The sequence below is a fragment of the Felis catus genome, chromosome F2 (assembly GCF_018350175.1).
Source record: "Felis catus isolate Fca126 chromosome F2, F.catus_Fca126_mat1.0, whole genome shotgun sequence".
NCBI lineage: Eukaryota > Metazoa > Chordata > Mammalia > Carnivora > Felidae > Felis > Felis catus.
Window position 1 is genome coordinate 19,487,501 of NC_058385.1, and position 18,862 is coordinate 19,506,362.

At 36.4% G+C, this 18,862-nt stretch overlaps 1 long non-coding RNA gene across 1 annotated transcript in view; it reads left to right on the top strand.

The window, feature by feature from the left end:
• Window positions 1-18,862, top strand: part of LOC123383127 — an 87,812-nt gene that overhangs the window by 47,215 nt on the left and 21,735 nt on the right. The window contains exon 2 of the long non-coding RNA XR_006592526.1: window positions 14,790-14,875. This is a non-coding gene — a long non-coding RNA (uncharacterized LOC123383127). The remainder of the gene's footprint in view (window positions 1-14,789; window positions 14,876-18,862) is intronic.

Consider the following 18,862-nt stretch of genomic DNA (forward strand, 5'->3'; position numbering starts at 1 on the left):
TCTCCCTCTGTCAAAAATAAACATTACAAAAAAGAAAAAAAAAGAAAAGACTAAGTAGATTTCAGAGTCTTATAATCTAATATCCAAAGTGTCCAGCAGACAGTTGTAAAATCACAAGAAAATCCCAACTTGAATGAGAAAAGAAAATCAACAAACACCAACATCCAGATGGATCAGATGTTGGAATTAAGTGACAAGGATTTTAAAGCAGTCATCGTCAAAATATTTGATTAAGCAATTATGAATCCTCTTCACACAATTAAAAATGAAAGTCAATCCTAGCAAAGAAATAACAGTTATACTAAAAGGTCCAAATAGATGATACTAGTTGATAACACTGTATTGTATAATTGAATGTTTTCAAGAGCTTAATGTTCTTAATTGTTCTATCAACTTAATGTTATCCTTTAAAAAAAATGTTAAAAATGTAAATATATGAAATGATGGATGTGTTAATTAATCTAATGGGTCCTTTCACAATGTATACATATATCAAATCATCACATTATACACTATCAACATCTTATAATTTTATTTGTATTTAAACCTCAATAAAACTGGGGGGGGGGGAGAAAAGAACCCAATGGAAATTTTAGACCTGAGAAATGTACCAACTGATAATAAGGACTTGCTGGATGGACTTAGCCATAGAATGGAGATAATAAAGGACAGAATCAGTGCATTTGAAGACAGATATATAGAATTTACCCAATCAGAACGACAGAGAGAAAGTAAACTGATAAAAAGAAAATGAACAGTGTATCAAGAACCTGTAAGACCACAATGAAAAATCTAATATTCACACCTTTGGAGTCAGAGAAGAAAAGGGAAAAAAGAATGGGATGGGAAACTCTCCCAATTTGGTGGGAAACATAAATATATACATTCAAAAAGCTGAGCAAACCTCAAACAGGATAAACCCAAAGAAATTTAAACTGAGGTGTATCGTAATTAACTTTGTGAGAATGAAAGGCAGAGAAAACCTTGAGAGCAGCCAGAGAGAAATAACCCATTACCTATAGGTAACACCAATTTGAACACAGCAGATTTCTCATCTGAAACACTGAAGCCAAAAGGAAGTGACACCAGTTTTCAAGTACTACAAACAAAGCACTGTGGGGAGCCTGTGTAGCTCAGTAGGCTAAGTGTCCAACTCTTGACTTCGGCTCAGGTCAAGATCTCACGGTTCATGAGTGCCAGTACCCTGTCGGGCTCTGGGCTGACAGTGCAGTGCCTGCTTGGGATTGTCTCTCTCTCCCTTTCCCTCTGCCCCTTCCCTGCTCATGTTCGCTCTCTACCTCTCAAAATAAATAAATGAACTTAAAAAAAAAAAAAAGAACAATGCAGTCTGATACCAGCTGGAAAGTGTGAGCTGTAGGTGTGACCCCAGTTTTCTGTTGCTGGTTTGTGACAGAAACATGGTCCTCCTATGGAGCCTCAGGACATCTGCTCAAAGACGGAGAGCCAGAGACAAATGACAGAGCATTTCAGTATTTGAGTCCAGCCTTGAGCTGATATGGCACCAGGAAGACAGCTTTTCTAATCTCCCCCAACAAGAGAAGGGACATTGCTTAGAAATACACCTGGGACTGCTCTTGTAGGAAAAATTGCCAGTGATTGAGAACTTCTGAAACTAAGCCCAGGACTAATCTCCTGGCAAGAAAAGAAAAGTTGGACCCTTCAATTTTGTTCAAACAGGTTAGGGGTGAGGGTGGAAGAAGAGTAGTCTGAGGTGTGGAGGGGTGATCTAGTGTAAAAAAAAAAATAGTAACTCTTCCATGATTCCTCTGTCTGAATATTCTAGGTCTGGACCACATCGAAAGCAGTTAAAAATAAAGTGGATTGTTTTGCTTATCTGTCATCCCAGTGCAGTTTCCATATTATTTAAAATAGCAAGCTATCTTTGGGTGACATTCGCCTTAGTGATGTGAATTGCAGTTTTCTTTATGATGTCAGAACCGAGTTATTTAGTAAGTGGGAGGGAAGCTATCTTAAGGTACAGAATGTACCTTAACAGGAAGAAACTCAGTTGAACTGAATAAACTAGAGTTTGCATTCCCTCAGTCTCTATTTTTCATCTAATATTACCCCATGCTACTGGAGCTTCAGCCAAGAATTGAATTTTATTCTTTCTGGCCTTGTGATTTCTCTTCAGTAAGAAATGTTCAGGCTTAGACACATTAATAAATGCAAATAAATTTAGCTAGTATTTGCTTGACTGATTCTTAAAGAGGATCAAGAAAGGAACTAGAGAACACTCCTGATAAACTATTTAAAGGAGCACTTTTAAGTGGGCAAGGTGGAAGGAATGGCATTTTACGGTGTTTCGGATACATAATATATTTTAGAGAATGTCCAGAAAAAAAGAAAGTGGTCAAACCATAGTCTTTTAGACATAGATGACATGACAAGGGGTTTGTTTGATACATACTGAACATTTGCAAATGATTTCAATTCACTTCCAGTATAGTAGAGGATAAGGCTTGTTGAAGAAAAGGTTTTTATAAAGCACGCGGAGGTATTTAGAATAGATTAGATTTCATTTGTGACGTAAGGGGGAAATACTCAATATTTCTTTTACATGTTAAGAAGCTTTTTAATTACCAGCAGGTAGACTGCTGCTCTTGTCTCTCACAGCCAAGCTCGCACTAAGCGTGACAATTCCATGTGCTTTATTAAATGACTTGTTAATGTTAGTCTTCCCCCAAAAAAGGATTTGTGGTGAGAAATGAGTGCCATTGGAAGTGGGCTGGAGGACACCAGTCCTGAAACTCTGCTGCTCAGGAGCACTGCATGGGATTGCTTTACAACAAGCACATCAAGAAAAAGGAACGCGTTCAAACTCAGTATTTCTTATCAGTGTGCAAAAAATAAAATGCAAGCCTGTATATAAAATGCAGTTAGTAGAGGGAAGTTTCCGAATGACCCGTGTTTTTAGTGTTTTGTTCACTAACTTGATATGACCTTTCCATCTTATTTTGCTGGGTTTTCATTCCTTAGGTCTTCTGCCAGTCACAATACTGCAGCCCTGTAGAAGCTAACTGGCATGATTTCCAGGTTGCCCAAAGAGGAAAATAGTGGGATGCTTACTGAATTTGATTAGGGTGGTTTATTTTCTCTATCAAGTAACTTCAGTCAAGGAAATTTCACAAACATGAACTAGTAAAATCTTAGAGGAAGTGCTTGCAGTGAACCACTAAATCTCAAGGGTTTGCTTTAACCTCAGAGGTAATTCTATCTTTATAGTTAATCAGTGACATAGCTAAGAATTCAAGAGAAAAATATCCTTTTTTGCCAGAATTGTCTGTAGATGTTTAAATTCAAATAAACAAGAAAAGCAAACGATCCAAAGATAGTGGTCTTTGAGTTTCATTGGAATTCATAAAAGTCTTCTCTTTTAAATAGTGCTGTTTTTGGACTAGCCCTATAGCCTTAGACGTTGAGTAGACGGGTAAATGGTTGTTTTAGGTGTTCTACTGGTTAAGTGGAGTCCTTGAGAGGTTATGAACTAGAGGGAGACAATATGAGGGGATGCTGGGCCAGAAAGTTTTCTCTTTTCTCGAATTGATGTGATACACCAAGTTTTCAGGGAGAGTGCCCTTGAATTTACATGGCCTAACAGCAGGTCAGACATTCCCATCTATTCACGCCATGACCCTGCAAGCCCTTTCACCTCTCTGAGCCCAGCAACAAAAGGAGGCCTCTGGCACTTTCCCTATTTATGCCATGTTTGTCACGAGACCATGGTCAGCTAAAAGATAAAAAAAAAAAACAACTACTTTATATAAAAGAAAATCATTATACAAGAAAAATATAGTATGTTTTATTTTCATAACATAAAAGTGACTAAATTCAAACCATCCTACTTACCCAAATTGCTTAAACATGGCCAAGCAGTGCTATCTGGTCATTTTTCACACTTACATATGAAAAATTCATCATTAATATATCAGTACCATGACTGAATCTACGGCTTTGAAGTCTTGGAAGCAAATTACAGGTTACAGATTGGCTTGCTCGTGGGATTTAAATAATGTGCTCTGTGGAATTAATAATTGTATAAGAAATATTTGCTGAATGAAGTAATGAATGAACAAAGCTTGTGCACAGAAATAAATCCAACTCTAGATGCCAGAGATGCAGGAAAGTTCATTGCCTTTTTTTTTTTACAGAAAATGCCATTTAACAGAGATTTGAATTTCCATTATTAGACAACTTTATGTAAGTTAAGGCATATCTCCTTAAAAGTCTATAAAAATACATAGTAGAGGGGCAGCTGGGTGGCTCAGCTGGTTAAGTGCCCGACTCTTGATTTTGGCTCAGGTCATGATCTCACAGTTCAAGCCCCACATCGGGTTCCACACTGACAGCACAGACCCTACTTGGGTTTCTCTCTCTGTGTCGGTCTGTCTCTGCCCCTCCCTGACTTGTGCTCTCTTTCTTTCAAAATAAATAAATAAAAACTTAAAAAAAAAATACAGGGTTCCTTGGTAACTCAGTCAAGCATCTAACTTCAAGTCAGGTCATGATCTCACAGTTCATGAGTTCAAGTCCTACTTAGGGTAAATCTGTGCCCTGCTTCAGGTAAGCTCGAGCCCTGCTTCAGATGAGCCCCCACTTCACTCTCTCTCTCTCTCTCTCTCTCCCTTTCTCTCTCTGCCTCTCGCTCACTTACACCTTCTATCTCTCTCTCTCAAAAAAATACATATTTGATACAATGCCTTCGTTCATTCTTGATGTTTGCTTACTATTGCAAACAGGAAATACTAAATGAAATGTTGAAAGAGGTCGATCACTCTGATTCCTGGATCTTGGTAACTTAGACAGACTGCATGTCCAAGTGTATTTCTGACCGTCATGCAGGAAGAACTACCTTAAAAACACCATTTTTTTCTTAAAAATCACCATTTTTTTCATAGAAATGAATAGTTTTATTTATTTTTATTTATTTATTTTTAATATATCAACTTTATTTTTTTTTAATTTTTTTTAACGTTTATTTATTTTTGAGATAGAGAGAGACAGAGCATGAACGGGGGAGGTCAGAGAGAGAGGGAGACACAGAATCTGAAACAGGCTCCAGGCTCTGAGCCATCAGCACAGAGCCCGACGCGGGGCTTGAACTCACGAATCGCGAGATCATGATCTGAGCTGAAGTCGGACACTTAACCAACTGAGCCACCCAGGCGCCCCAGAAATGAATAGTTTTAAATGCTTATTCACATACCAGTCAAGACATGTGTGCAAAGAACTCAAAATGAATGTAATTATGCTCTGGTCTTATCACTCTTACTCATGGAATACTAAGGAAATCTGTTAAGTAGGAAGATTTAGTAAAAGATTTCACAGTACAATAGTTACAGTAAAGTTGGCTTTTTAAATGTGAATAAACTATTCCAGTAGATGTCTAAAAATAAGGAAAAAGTCTTAGTTGGCATTCTACTCTGCCAGCTCTGCAGAATAGCACACCATTCTGGCTTGGAATCTTAAAACACACACACACACACACACACACACACACACACACTGAGTCATTTGTAAATAATACAAACTTGGGAAGTTTCTAAAGGTGGAAATTTAGTAAAATTTAGTTCACAATACTTAGATGTTTACTACAGTTATCTATAGCTAGGCTCAAAGTTCAGTCTTAAAGTTTATTGTCCATGTGACAGTAATCAGTTTGGAGAAGTCTTGAGAATATTTTTGCTACTGTCCTACTTTGCCCTCTATGTATATCACAAAATTCCATTGTGCCTCAAACTAAGTTAAGTTCAGCATATAAGATGATAAATCAATTATTTGGTGCCCTTTAATCTGCAGTAGTCTGGGCAGAGCATTCTGGTGACTGCCACTACGTTCCATGAATAAGAACTCTTGGCTGGAAAGAATCCCTACTTCCTTTCTCTTTGTGACTCAAGTTTTTACTTTCCTACTGGTCCTCCACAATGGGTTTTCTCTTTACCATCTCCATCTGGAGCCATCTCTACCACCATGAATGGCCTCTACTGGTAGCTGACATGACTCACAATCTTGGTTGAGTACTGAACACTTTTCTCAGGTTGGTTGGAATTATTGAGAGGTTCTTTACAAAGAAATAAAGGGAAATGTGACATCTCTCCTTGTATTAGCCATTGTCTTTGTCTGCCTCAAATGAACTCTTTCCTTTTCTATTAATAGATCTTGGCCTGATTTCAAAGGCAGACACAAAACCCAGCATAGAAAAACCATCTCTGTGGCCTCAGTTCAGATAGAGGCACAGCTAGACTACATAAATGCTTCCTGAGATTTTGTATCTAAAGCTTGTGAGAACACTTTTCATCTCTGGGGGGTGGAAATCATGGAGTGTGAAGCCCGTGCTGCAATATGGTTGTGATCTCCATTCAGTACGGTGAAGAAAGAAGAAAATCCATCTGTAGAAGGAGAGTATGAAGCCAAATAGAAAATGCATAGAGAAAGAGAAAGGGAGAGAATTCCAATTTTGTTTAAGGCCCAAGGCCAGCTCTTCCATCACCCTTCTGTGAGCCAATAAATTCCTCCTTTTAACTTAAGTTTGTGAGAGATGATTTCTGTCACTTGTAACCAAGAGTGTTGACCATTAACCACAAAGTATTAGAAAAACAATGAAATAAAAGACTACAGAACACAGTTTTTTTTTAGGTGAGAATAACAAAAGTTTGCCTGAAACTTAACATCTTAATCTGCAAACTGTATTCACCAGACTTACAAGTTTTGTTTTTGTTTTTTAACCTCACTAATTCACTCAGATTTGAGTATTTAATCAGACAACTCAATATTTGGTCCCAAACTAATTAAGGTTGCCACTTTTCGTTAGTGTACAGAGCGATTCCAAGTACTTTGCAGATCTGTCCATTCATTCGTACCTTCACTTATTTGTCAAGGTCAATGTTCTAGGCACTATAGTTACAAATAAGAAACAGAACAGCCAACTCTAAGAGCTCATAGTGTAGTGAGGGCATAACACCGATGGATGTTACGGGAATGCAAGAGGGTCCAGCTAGTACTCTGGGTGGGTGGAGAAGTCCAGAAAAACTTTACATAGGAGGTGACACTTGAGCAATGTCGCAAAGGAGTGGCTCTTTTGCAGCAGTGCCTTTCCACAGTTGTCACTTTCTCACCTTTTCCATTTCTGCATTTGAAAATGGAGACACTTAGAACATTAGAAATGGCCTCAGTGCCAATAATTGGAGTTAAGAAAATTTTGGCTTGACCCATAACATGAACAGGTGAGAAAGACTGCAATGCTCAAAAACAGATTTTATGCTATAAAAACTGGAATCAGATGAAACAACATGAAAATTAAGATGAATAGAAGAAAGATCTGTTTTGTATTTCTGGGTAGAATTTGGATTTTTCGTTCCAGGTCCACTTTTTAAACATTATTAATAATTCTGAAGGCCCTGCATAGGTCCAGGAACATTGCCAGAATTTCAAGGCATGAAACTATGAGTTTCTTCACCATGGTTTTTTAATCATTTCAGTTCTGAAATTAACCTTCCACAGGCTGTTCACATTAGTAACTAGTAATTCATATTAGTTGACCAAAAGGCAAACTTTCAGATGAGGGTATTGTTTTGAAGTTTTAGCTCTTCTCAAGGACATAATCACTCACATGCTATCAAAATTGAACTAGCAATCAAAATAACTGTTAGGAGCCTCAGAGTTTGTATGTTGCCTGTTTCTTTTAAGCCCAGAAAAATATGCCTACATTTTAAGTGAATGGTCTTGCCTTCAATTTTGTTATTGTACTATCTCTTAGGACTGCATCTTGATAAAGTGAAATCGAGTTTTAAAAGTGACTTGGGTGTCTGTGGATTAAAATTGTTCATATATTTCAAGATTTTCTTCACTGTCAAAGATAGGACAATTACTGTGACTTGTTGTGTGAGCTCCGGGAGAAACTCTTCATGCACACATCATTTTTATGACATCATTCGCATTAAGAATAGGAAGGAAGTGATTCAAATGGAACTGGATACTATTCAGACATACCAAAGAGGCGGAGAGAATATTGCAGAAGGCTGACCAAAAAGAAAGAACAGCAGACAAAACAAATAACAGGAAAAAAGGAACACACCTTTGTGTTTATATTCAAAAACTTAGGAGTCAGTATGTTTTTATGGAGAAAGGTAGCAAAAGAGGCCCAGAGGTTATGATTGACTACGTCTAAAATAGAAACACTTTCCAATACCACCACCCATTTATCAGCTTATTTTACGACACAAGCATGTATTTTAGAAAAGCATTCTGGGGCAGTACTGATTTTGTCTGAATTCATTAGAGTCATCTTTTCATATGCTGTAAGTCACTTAATATCCCAAAGGAACCGGTGCTAACAGAATAGATTCTTTTCACAATAATTTCCCACCCAGTCTCATATTATCTCTTTTCTCTATGCTAACTGCTTATTTTCTGGAACACTCAGTTCATTGCACAAGGTCAACGCTCTGCCAGTACGCGGTTAAGGCCAGAGTGACCTTGCCCTTTTTCTTCTATCACAGGATTACATGGCATGTTTGGCAGATTGCTAAACTAAATAATGTGACATATGCATATTTCTCAAATTGTCTACAGTCTGTAGACAAATTACTATAATTTTGATTTATTGGGTGATTTTCCATCAAGATTAAGGTGAAACATCCTTAATAAAGTTTTGTACCCAGGGGCGTCTGGGTGGCTCAGTCGGTTAAGCATCTGACCGCGACTCAGGTCATGATTTCATGGTTCACAGGTTCGAGCCCCACATCAGGTTCTGTGCTGACAGCTCAGAGCCTGGAGCCTGCAGCCTGTTTGGTGGATTCTGTGTTTCCCTGTCTCTCTGCCCCTCCCCAACTCGTACTCCAACTCTCCCTCTCAAAAATAAGTAAAACATTAAAAAAATTTTTTTAAATAAAGTATTGTACCAAACCGCAGTTCTGGTTAAGTCTACCAGTGTTTGCCTCTGCTCACTGATTAGTAGGACCATGATTTTGTTTTTTAGAATAACTTTTTATTTTCTAATGTAACAGCCTCAGGGTCTAATCTCTTCATATTTTTCAGGGTAAAAACAGCTTTAAATGTTTCAATGTAGACTATACATAGAAACTACAGTTTCTACTATGAATAAAAATAATGATTTGGTATACATTTGAACCTCCATTTTCTACCTTTGTTTATTGTCTAGGTTCAAATATTTAAGTGTAGCCACATGAAATTAAAGCTTAATTAAAACTTTTGACAGTGTTAGTAAATAAGTGTTTGGTAGCTTACTATCAATTAACTTTCTATACAGTCTTGTGTAGATTTAAAAAAATCACCATCCTAGGGGCATCTGGGTGGCTCAGTCGGTTAAGCATCTGACTCTTGGTTTCTGCCCAGGTCATGATCTTATGGTTTTGTGGATTCGAGCCCCCCGCATCAGGCTCTATGCTGACAGTGCAGAGCCTGCCTGGGACTCTCTCTCATTCTCTCTCTCTGCCCCCCCCCCCCCCGCTCTCTCTCTCAAAATAAGTAAATAAACTTTAAAAAAATCACTATTTTTCAAGAATACCCACTTTTTCCAAAGAACATGAAAATACAATTATGACAGTAAATTAGGAGAAAGGACAAGAGCAAATGAATTTTTGAAAGTTCTGTTTGCTTTGGAGATCCTAAAGATAGTTGACAAATTTAATTTGGAATTTTTCAGTTTCAATAGGATGTCTTAAGTTATCACAAGATCATCACTTCCACATGTGTGGCTAGTATTTCTGGACTAATATTTTAGGGTGCCTGAAAGAGATTCACTTCAGAAAACAATGGTGATTCCGGGCTAATGAAAGGTTTCAAGGGTCAGAAGTCAGGAGATTATTACTCTTCTCTCCAGCTCTATTATTGATCCAATATGCAAACTTCAGGAAATTATTTTATCCTTCTCCCAAATATTGGTTTGATATAAAAAACAAAATCATATTAGCAGTTCGAAACGTCATGTTCTTGTAAGCAGTTCTTTATAATCACCGTTTGTCACGTGAGAACAGTTTACGTATTGTTACTGGGAATCTTCACCAGTAGAGTCATTTTCCCATTTCTTCAAAACCTTATCTAGAAATGCTGGAATATCTGTTCTTCAGAAAGCAGATAAGTCTTGTCGCCACGCCAACCAAAACTAATGTTATGGGAGATAAATGTGGTAATGTCCATACTTCTTTCTTTAAAGGGCACTTTAGCCTTTCCTGGTACTTGATGTGTTCTGCACAATGAAAATGAACGCCCATAGCTCCACAAGGAGCTGTAATGTCATTGCTCTTGGCTGCCACAAAGTGGCAGTGTGCCCACTAACTTCCCCATTACTGAAGCCAACCTTGGTCTTCAGAGTGAACCAGGCTAAGAGAACTACACCTCAAGTTTAGAGTTGCCAGACAAAACACAGGAAGCCCGGTTAAATTTAAATTTCAGATAAACAGCAACATACTTATACTAAAAAATTATTCAGTGTTTATCTGAAATGCAAATTTAACTGAGTGTCCTGTATTTTGAAGTGCCAAATCTGGCAACTCTACTGTGTAAGTTTGACTCTTGCAATCATGCAACCTTCTTAAGTTGAAATATACTTATCTTCAATGTATTAGGTAGTTATCCAAATCTACTGAATTATGGAAACTCTTTAGTTAGGGGTGTCTATATTTCCCTCTTCCACTTGACTTCCATTTACCACGTAGTACCTGACCCACATTTTTACTCATAAAAATGAATGTAGTTGAAGGCATATTTGTAGTACGTTTGAATGCTGGCTACATCGTGGCTATTACATTAACAAGCATTTACTGATCACACAATACATACTTTAGAAAAACGTGCACCAAAGAAGTTAGAAAAGATGGTAAAGAAGGGGCAGAAATTGACCTGAATCTTGGGGGGTGAGGGTGGAGAAGAAAAACTTAAATGAAGAGAATGAATACAAGAAACTTTTGAAGGGCAGGTATTTTCATAGCAAAATAAAATTAAAATATTTATGAAAATCTTAAAGGTTTAATCCAAGGAACCAGTTAGAATATCGGACCATTAACATGATTTATTCATTCATTCTCGTGCCCAAATAATCTTGGCATATATCATATATACTCAATAATGAAATAATTGAATTATTTCAAAAAATAAGAATGATACTGAGCTTGATTGCACTTAGTTTTCCATTTTTAATTCACTTGAAATTTTCTCCTTTATTTTAATGAAATCACTTCAAGCCTTATCAAATTTCAGCAGAACTCAATCTGGCTTTTATTATAACAGTCCTATGTAATTTTTTTATGTATAAAATTATGTATATTAGTTATTTACTCCAGTGTACTGGGTTTAAAATAGAATTTGTCTTTCTTTGTCTAATGTATTCAAAAATCAGTTTAAATTTAAATACAGATTTTAATTTAATACAAAGTGTCCCATAAAATTCTGCCTTTAATCTCACTCACTCTACCAGAAATCTTGCATCGAAGATGTGGTTTGTGAGTTTTTGCTTCCTTTTTTCAAGGGACTGAAAATTATGTACTCAACCTGACCTGTAAGAATGCATGTATCTCTGCTTCCCACTCTCATCGAGTACGTTCTGTGCAGAAGGGCTCCACATTTTTACAAATTTACAGGATAAGCAAATCATCTATTTCTTATGATAAGGAGAGATAGTGAATGAAAACCTATAATTGCTATATTCTGCATAGTGAATAAGTAACAAATCTACCTCAAGCTGCACATATTGTCTAATACAACCTAGCTATAAGCAAACACCTTATGCTGTTGATTTATATTATAGCAAAAAGTATGTACTGTAACTAATCAATAATTTTATTACTTTTTGGAAATTCATGCTATATTTCACCATTTCAACAATCTACATTAGGTAAAGCCTTTTTACCTTGAGCAAAGTATTATAGAGTTTATTATCATCAGCATCTCATTTTTTGGGTGTATGTACCAGATATTCTGCTGGGTGCTATACCAAAAAAAAATGCATTTTTACGATTCACTTCTTTCTAATAGATTTTTAAGTAACTTATAAACATAAAGTTAAAAGAGGTTATGATTACTGATATAGTTACAGTTACAATGAGCTGACAGTCTTCAACGGTTGCTAACAGGGATTAATTAGCTCGTGTGGTTCAAAGCTCTCTAGTGAAGAAAGCAAAACAGGAAACCTGAGTGGTTCTAGGAATGGCAGAGAGGTAGAGTTATGTTCTCTAGCATGGAACCTTATTTATAAATATTCCAAATTGCTAACTAATGGCAAATTTACACATTTTGATGATACACAGAACAGAAAATAAGATTAAAATTTTCTTACGGAAATCAAGTACTCTTCAGAGTAACTGAGTAAATGAACATCCAACTTTGAGTGAAGGAGGGCGAGGGAACAGGATGTAAGATGACAATGTTTATATCTCATTCATGGATACTGTAATAGAAACACAGGATACTTCAATAGTACAGTAAATGGACAGAGCTTGATAAGAAGCAAAGAATATTTAAATCCAGATGAGAACGGCCGAGTAAAGAAAGGAAAGACTACTGTATGGTGGTAAAGAGCGTGTCAGAAAAAAAGACCTAATTCTTCTGATACATGAAAGTTTCTATAAATCAACAGGAATAAAACCAAAACCTAACTGAAAAATAAGCAAAAAACATGTACAGATAGTGCACTGAAACAGAAATAGAAATAACTCATCTAAAAAGATGGTCATCCTCACTCATCTTAAGAGAAGTGCAATTAAAACCATAAGATAACATTTTTCATCATCAAACTGCTAGGAGCACAACAGTTACGAGGACACTAAAGACAAGAGATACACAGAAAGCGAGATAAAATGACAGTAGCAGTGAAGGAGGAGACAGCTATTGTAGATGGTGTGGAACATTCTGATTGAGGTGGGAGTGGAGGGTAGGAGAAAGGAGGATGTGAATGAAAGCAAACAATGAGTATAGATGGCTTTGTTGATGTGTTTTTGCTATAAACGAGACAAGAAGGATAGTACCTACAGGGGAGTAAGGAGTAAAAAGAGTTTTGTTTATTATGAAATGAACGAGAAATGTGTAGAATGTGGATAGTATGCTACCATTTGTGTGTTCTGAGTTTTAATAGATAGATGAAAGAGAGAGAGAGAGATGCTTGTACATGCAAATATGTAAAGAATATTTCTGGAAGGATTCATATAAGGAAATTAGGTAGCTAAAAGACGAGAGGTAGAAGATCATTTCCTTTTTTGCTTTTCAATTTCATGCCATATTCTTGAATCATCCATACAGAAAGAAAACAATTCACTATTTAAAATACCATATGAAGGGGTGCCTGAGTGGCTCAGTCGGTTGGGCATCAGACTCTGGATTTCAACTGGGGTAATGGTCTCATGGTTTGAGATCAGCCTTGTGCTGTGCTCTATGCTGCCAGCACTGAACCGGCTTGGGATTCTCTCTCTCTCTCTCCCTCTCTGCCCCTCTTGTGTTCTCTCTCTCTCTCTCTCTCTCTCTCTCTCTCTCTCAAAATAAATAAGCTTCAAAAATAATTTTAAAAAATATTATATAAATTGTGCTCAACTGTGAACATGATTTAATTGTTCTCCATTCAAGTTGCATCTTACAAATTAATTTAGAAAGGTTGAAAATCATGTTTATATTTTTTTAATTTAAAAATTTTTTCAAATTAGTTTCATTGCATTAAGAAAACAATAATCAGAGAAAATTTCATTAACCTCCAAGTTCCACTTTATTAGCTAATAAATATTTTCTAAATCCTAATCTATCAGCATAAGTCAAAATACATTTTCACAATTGTTGTGGGTTGAGTTGTGTCCCCAGAAATGATATATGTTCAAGTCCTAACCCTCAGTATGTGTGAATATGACCTTACTTGTAAATCAGGTCTTTGTTGATATAATCAAAGTAAGATGAGGTCATATTGAATTTGAGTGGGCCCAAACCTATGACTGGTGTCCACATAAGACAAGGGGACTTTGGACACAGAGATACACAGAGATAATGCCATGTAACAGTGAAAACCAAAACTACAATGATGCAGCCTCAAGCCAATGAATGGTAAGGATTGCCAGCAACCAGCAGAAACTAAGAGAGGCAAGGAAGGGTTTTTCCCAAGAGTTTTTAGTGAGACCATGGCCTACCAACACCTTGATTTTGGACTCCAGACCAAAAACTGTGAGAGAATGGCTTTCTTTTGTTTTAAACCCAGTCTGTGTTATTTGGCTACAGCAGTCCCAAAACTAATACAATAAAGTGATATTTCATGAATGATGTGGGAAAATGTGTCTTGGAAAAGTAGTTTAGATTTCAGGAATATGAGATCATATGCATTCACAGAAAACAGAGATTAGAGTAGTATAGAATATCTTTTAAAGGAGCAAGATAAATTGTTCCAAATCTAACCGAATGATTTGAATACAAAAGATAAAAAAAAAAAAAAAGATAATTGATACAGGCCAGCTCTGTACATACGAGTGACATAGATATAAAGGTGAATACTCATTTCTCACATGACAAAGATGGTAAATAGATAAAAGAAAGAAAAGACTGTTTCGCAGACATAGGACTTTGTGATTCAGACTGACTCTTATGAGAGTTTGTCTATTAAACAATCTGACTCAAAGAAAGCACAAATGTCTTTATTCATGTGGAAGGAGTATGTTCATGTTGGGAAAGGTGTTGCAAACAAAATACTGAATACTTCAGAATTAAAAAAAATTATGCAACTGCAATGGCTCAGTGTTTTACACAGGGGCAATGAGTAATTGCTGTTCTGTGTTTATTTTTAGATAAAAGATCTGCGGCTATAGAACCCTTCTCCATGACATTTTCACAGAACACACTATTTAAGATTTACATCATTTCATCACTCAAGGTAATTTATTTCTTAAGAATACCATAAAATCTATTTAAGTCATTTCCTGTCTCCCAATGAAATGAAAGGCATCTCTAAAGGGATTTCAGTGTATCCTTTTGAGTGTGTGTGTTTTATATTTTTGCATTTTCCCAGGAAGAAATGGAGACAGTGACTCAATTAATACCTTATGCTTATTCTCTCATTATTCCATTCTTGGTTTCAGCAATTATTTGAAATAAATGGAGGCTGTTTGCTCAACTCTCTTAGGCTGGTGCTTATTAAGTAATAGCCCTGGTCTGCCCTATGTTGTTCTTGTAGTCCAGTCATGAATAAATAGGACTCCAGCTCTCATTCAAAGTAAGCTTTGGAAATGACTCTTATTTATTTCTGCTAACATTACAAAGAGAGAGAGAGAAACTATTGACAGTGATAAAAAAAAAAAAATAAAGTCTATGCAGTCTTAATATACTGATGAAGATCCTTAAGTATTTATTTGAAGATGAGAAACCGTTAACTCATCACAGACAGTGGATTGGGTCTGAGGATTAAGATTCCCTGACCCCAAATTGTCAAGCGTTCCTGACTAAGATACTCAAACAATCTAGGAATTAACACTCACTTTTTAAAAAAAAGTTTTTTTTTAACGTTTATTTATTCTTGAGAGACCAAGAGAGACAGAGCACAAGAGGGGAAGGAACAGAGAGAGGGAGGGAGACACAGAATCTGAAGCAGGCTCCAGGCTCTGAGCTGTCAGCACAGAGCCCGAAGCAGGGCCCGAACCCATGGACCTCGAGACCATGACCTGAGCTGAAGTCGGATGCCCAACTGACTGAGCCACCCAGGCCCCCCAACACTCACTTTTTCTGTTTGTTAAGATGATTGTGGATTCACAGCCAGTTGGAAAAAAATAATACAAAGGGATCATTTATACCCTTTACCCAGTTTTTTCCTTTGTATAATGCTGCAGTATATCACAACCGCTATATCGATATTAATGCAGTCCAGTGATCTTACATTTCTCCAGTTTTACTGGTACGTGTGTGTGTGTGTGTGTGTGTGTGTGTGTGTGTGTGTGTAATTATATATGATTTTATCACATGTGTAAGTTATGCAGTTTACCATCACAGTCAAGATGCTGGAAATTTCTGTCACCAGAAGGATCCTTCATGTTGCTCTTTTAAACCAAACCCGCCTCTCTCCTGCCACACCTCCAGCTTTTCACTGATTCTCATCCCTAATCCCTGACTACCACAAATCTGCTCTCCATTTTGACAATTTTGTTATCTCAAGATATTGTATTAATGGATTCATGCGGTACATAAACTTTAGAGATTAGCTTTTTTCTCCCTGGACGTTCAAGCAAGTTGTTGCACGTATCAAAAGCTTGTTCCTTTCCTTTGCTATGGTTTGACTCTACCATAGTTTCATTAGCCACTTACCTGTTGAACATCTGCACTGTTTCCAGTTTGGGACGATTATGAATAAAGCTGCCGCGAACAATTGTGCATAGGTTTTTATGTAAACATGTCTTTGTTTCTCTGGGTTAAATACTCAGGAGTGTAATTGGTTGGTAAGAGACATTGGCATATTTAATTTTATAAGAATCTTCCAAACTTTTTCCCATAGTAACCTACCATTTTACATTCCCACCAGCAATACATGAGTGATCTAGTGTATTCTAGTCACTGCCAGCATTAGATATGGTCACTATTTTTTATTTCAGTCATCTTGCTAGATTTATATTGATGTATCTTTGAAGTTTTAATTTGAGTTTACCTGATGGCTAATGAGACTGACATCTTTTCATGTGCTTATTTGCCAAGTGTGTATCCTGATGAAATGTCTGTTCGTGTCTTTTGACAATTTTCTAGTTGGATCGCTTGCTTTCTTACTGCTTTTTAAATTTGCCATATAATTAAAATACAATGTTATATTGGTTTCAGAGGTACATTATAGTCATTGAACAGTTCTATACATTACTCAGCACTCATCACCATAAGTCTACTTTTAATCACCTTCACCTCTTTCACTCATCCCCCCATTAGTTTGTTCTTTATAGTTAAGAGTCTGGTTTTTCTGTTTGTCTCTTTTTTTTTTCACTGTTTATTTGTTTTGTTTCTTAAATTCCATGCGTGAGTAAGATCATATGGTATTTCTCATTCTCTAACTTACTTCACTTGCCATTATACCCTCTACATCCAACCATTTGCTGCAAATGGCAAAATTTCATTATTTTTTATGGCTGAGTAATATTCCAATGTGTATGTATACCGCTTCTTTATCCATTCATCTATAAATGGACATTTGGATTGCTTCCATATTTATGCTATTCTAAATAATGCTGCAATAAACATAGGGGTGCATATAACCTTTTGAAAACATGTTTTTGTATTCCCTGGGTAAATAGCCAGTAGTGGAATTACTAGATGAGACACTAGTTCTATTTTTAATTTTTTAAAGAATTTCCATACTGTTTTACCTGGTGGCTGCACCAGTTTGCATTCCTACCAACAACACACAAGGATTCTTTTTGCTCCACATCCTCACCAATACTTGCTATTTCTTATGCTTTTGATTTTAGTCATTCTGACATGTGTGAGGTGTTATCTCGTGTGATTTTGATTTGCATTCCCCTGATGGTGAATGACGTTGAGCATCTTTTCTTGTGTCTGTTGGCCATCTGGATGTCTTTTGGGGAAACATTTGTCCATGTCTTCTGCCCATTTTTGAATTGGATTATTTGGTTTTTTGGTGTTCTTTATATATTTTGGATACTAACCCTTTGTTGGATATGTCATTTGCAAATATCTTCTCCCACTCAGTAGATTGTCTTTTAGTTTTGTTGATTGTTTCCTTTGCTGTGCAGAAGCTTTCTTATTTCGATGTAGCTCCAATAGCTTATTTTTGCTTTTATTTCCCTTGCCTCAGGAGACGTACCTAGAAACTTGTTATTACAGTTGATGTCAGAGCAATTATTGCCTGTGTTCTCATCCAGGATATTTATGGTTCCGGGTCTCACATTTAGGTCTCTGATCCATTTTTGTGGATGGTATGAGAGAGGGTCCATTTTCATACTTTTGCATGTAGCTGCCTAGCTTTCCCAACAGAGTTTATTGAAGAGACTATCTTTTCCCCATCGCATATTCTTACCTCCCTTGTCAAAGACTAATTGACCATATAATCATAGGTTTATTTCTAGGCTCTCTATTCTGTTGCATTGATCCAAGGGTCTATTTTGTGCCAGTACCATACTATTTTGATGACTATAGCTTTGTATTATATCTTGAAATCTGGGATTACGATACATTCAGTTTTGTTCTTCTTTTTCAAGATTTCTTTGGCTATTGTGATCTTTTTTGGTTCCATACAAATTTTACAATTGTTAGTTCTAGATCTGTGGAAAACACTGATGGTATTTTAGTAGGGATTGCATTAAATGTGTAGATTGCTTTGGGTAGTATGGATATTTTAACAATATTTGTTCTTCCAATCTGTGAACATAGCATATCTTTCCATTTGTTTGTGTCGTCTTCAATTTCTTTCGTCAATGTTTTATAATTTACAGAGTGGAGGCCTTTCACTTCCTTTGTTAAATTTATTCCTAGGTATTTTTGTTGGCGGTGGTGGTGCAAATATAAATGGGATTATTGATTTCTCTTTCTGCTGCTTCATTATTAGTGTAGAGAAATGCAACAGATTTCTGTATATTGATTTTGTATCATGCAAATTTACTGAATTTATTTATCAGTTCTAGTAGTTTTTTGGTGGAGTCTTTAGGGTTTTCTGTATATAGTGTCATGTCATCTACAAATAGTGAAAGTTTTACTTCTTCCTTACCAATTTGGATGCCTTTATTTCTTTTTGTTGTCTGATTGCTGTGGCTAGGACTTTAAATACTATGTTGAATAAAAGTGGTGAGAGAAAACATCTTTTTTGTTGTTGTTGTTCCTGATTCCATTTCATTGGTGGTAATTGGTCTGTTCAGATTTTCTATTTCTTCCTAAT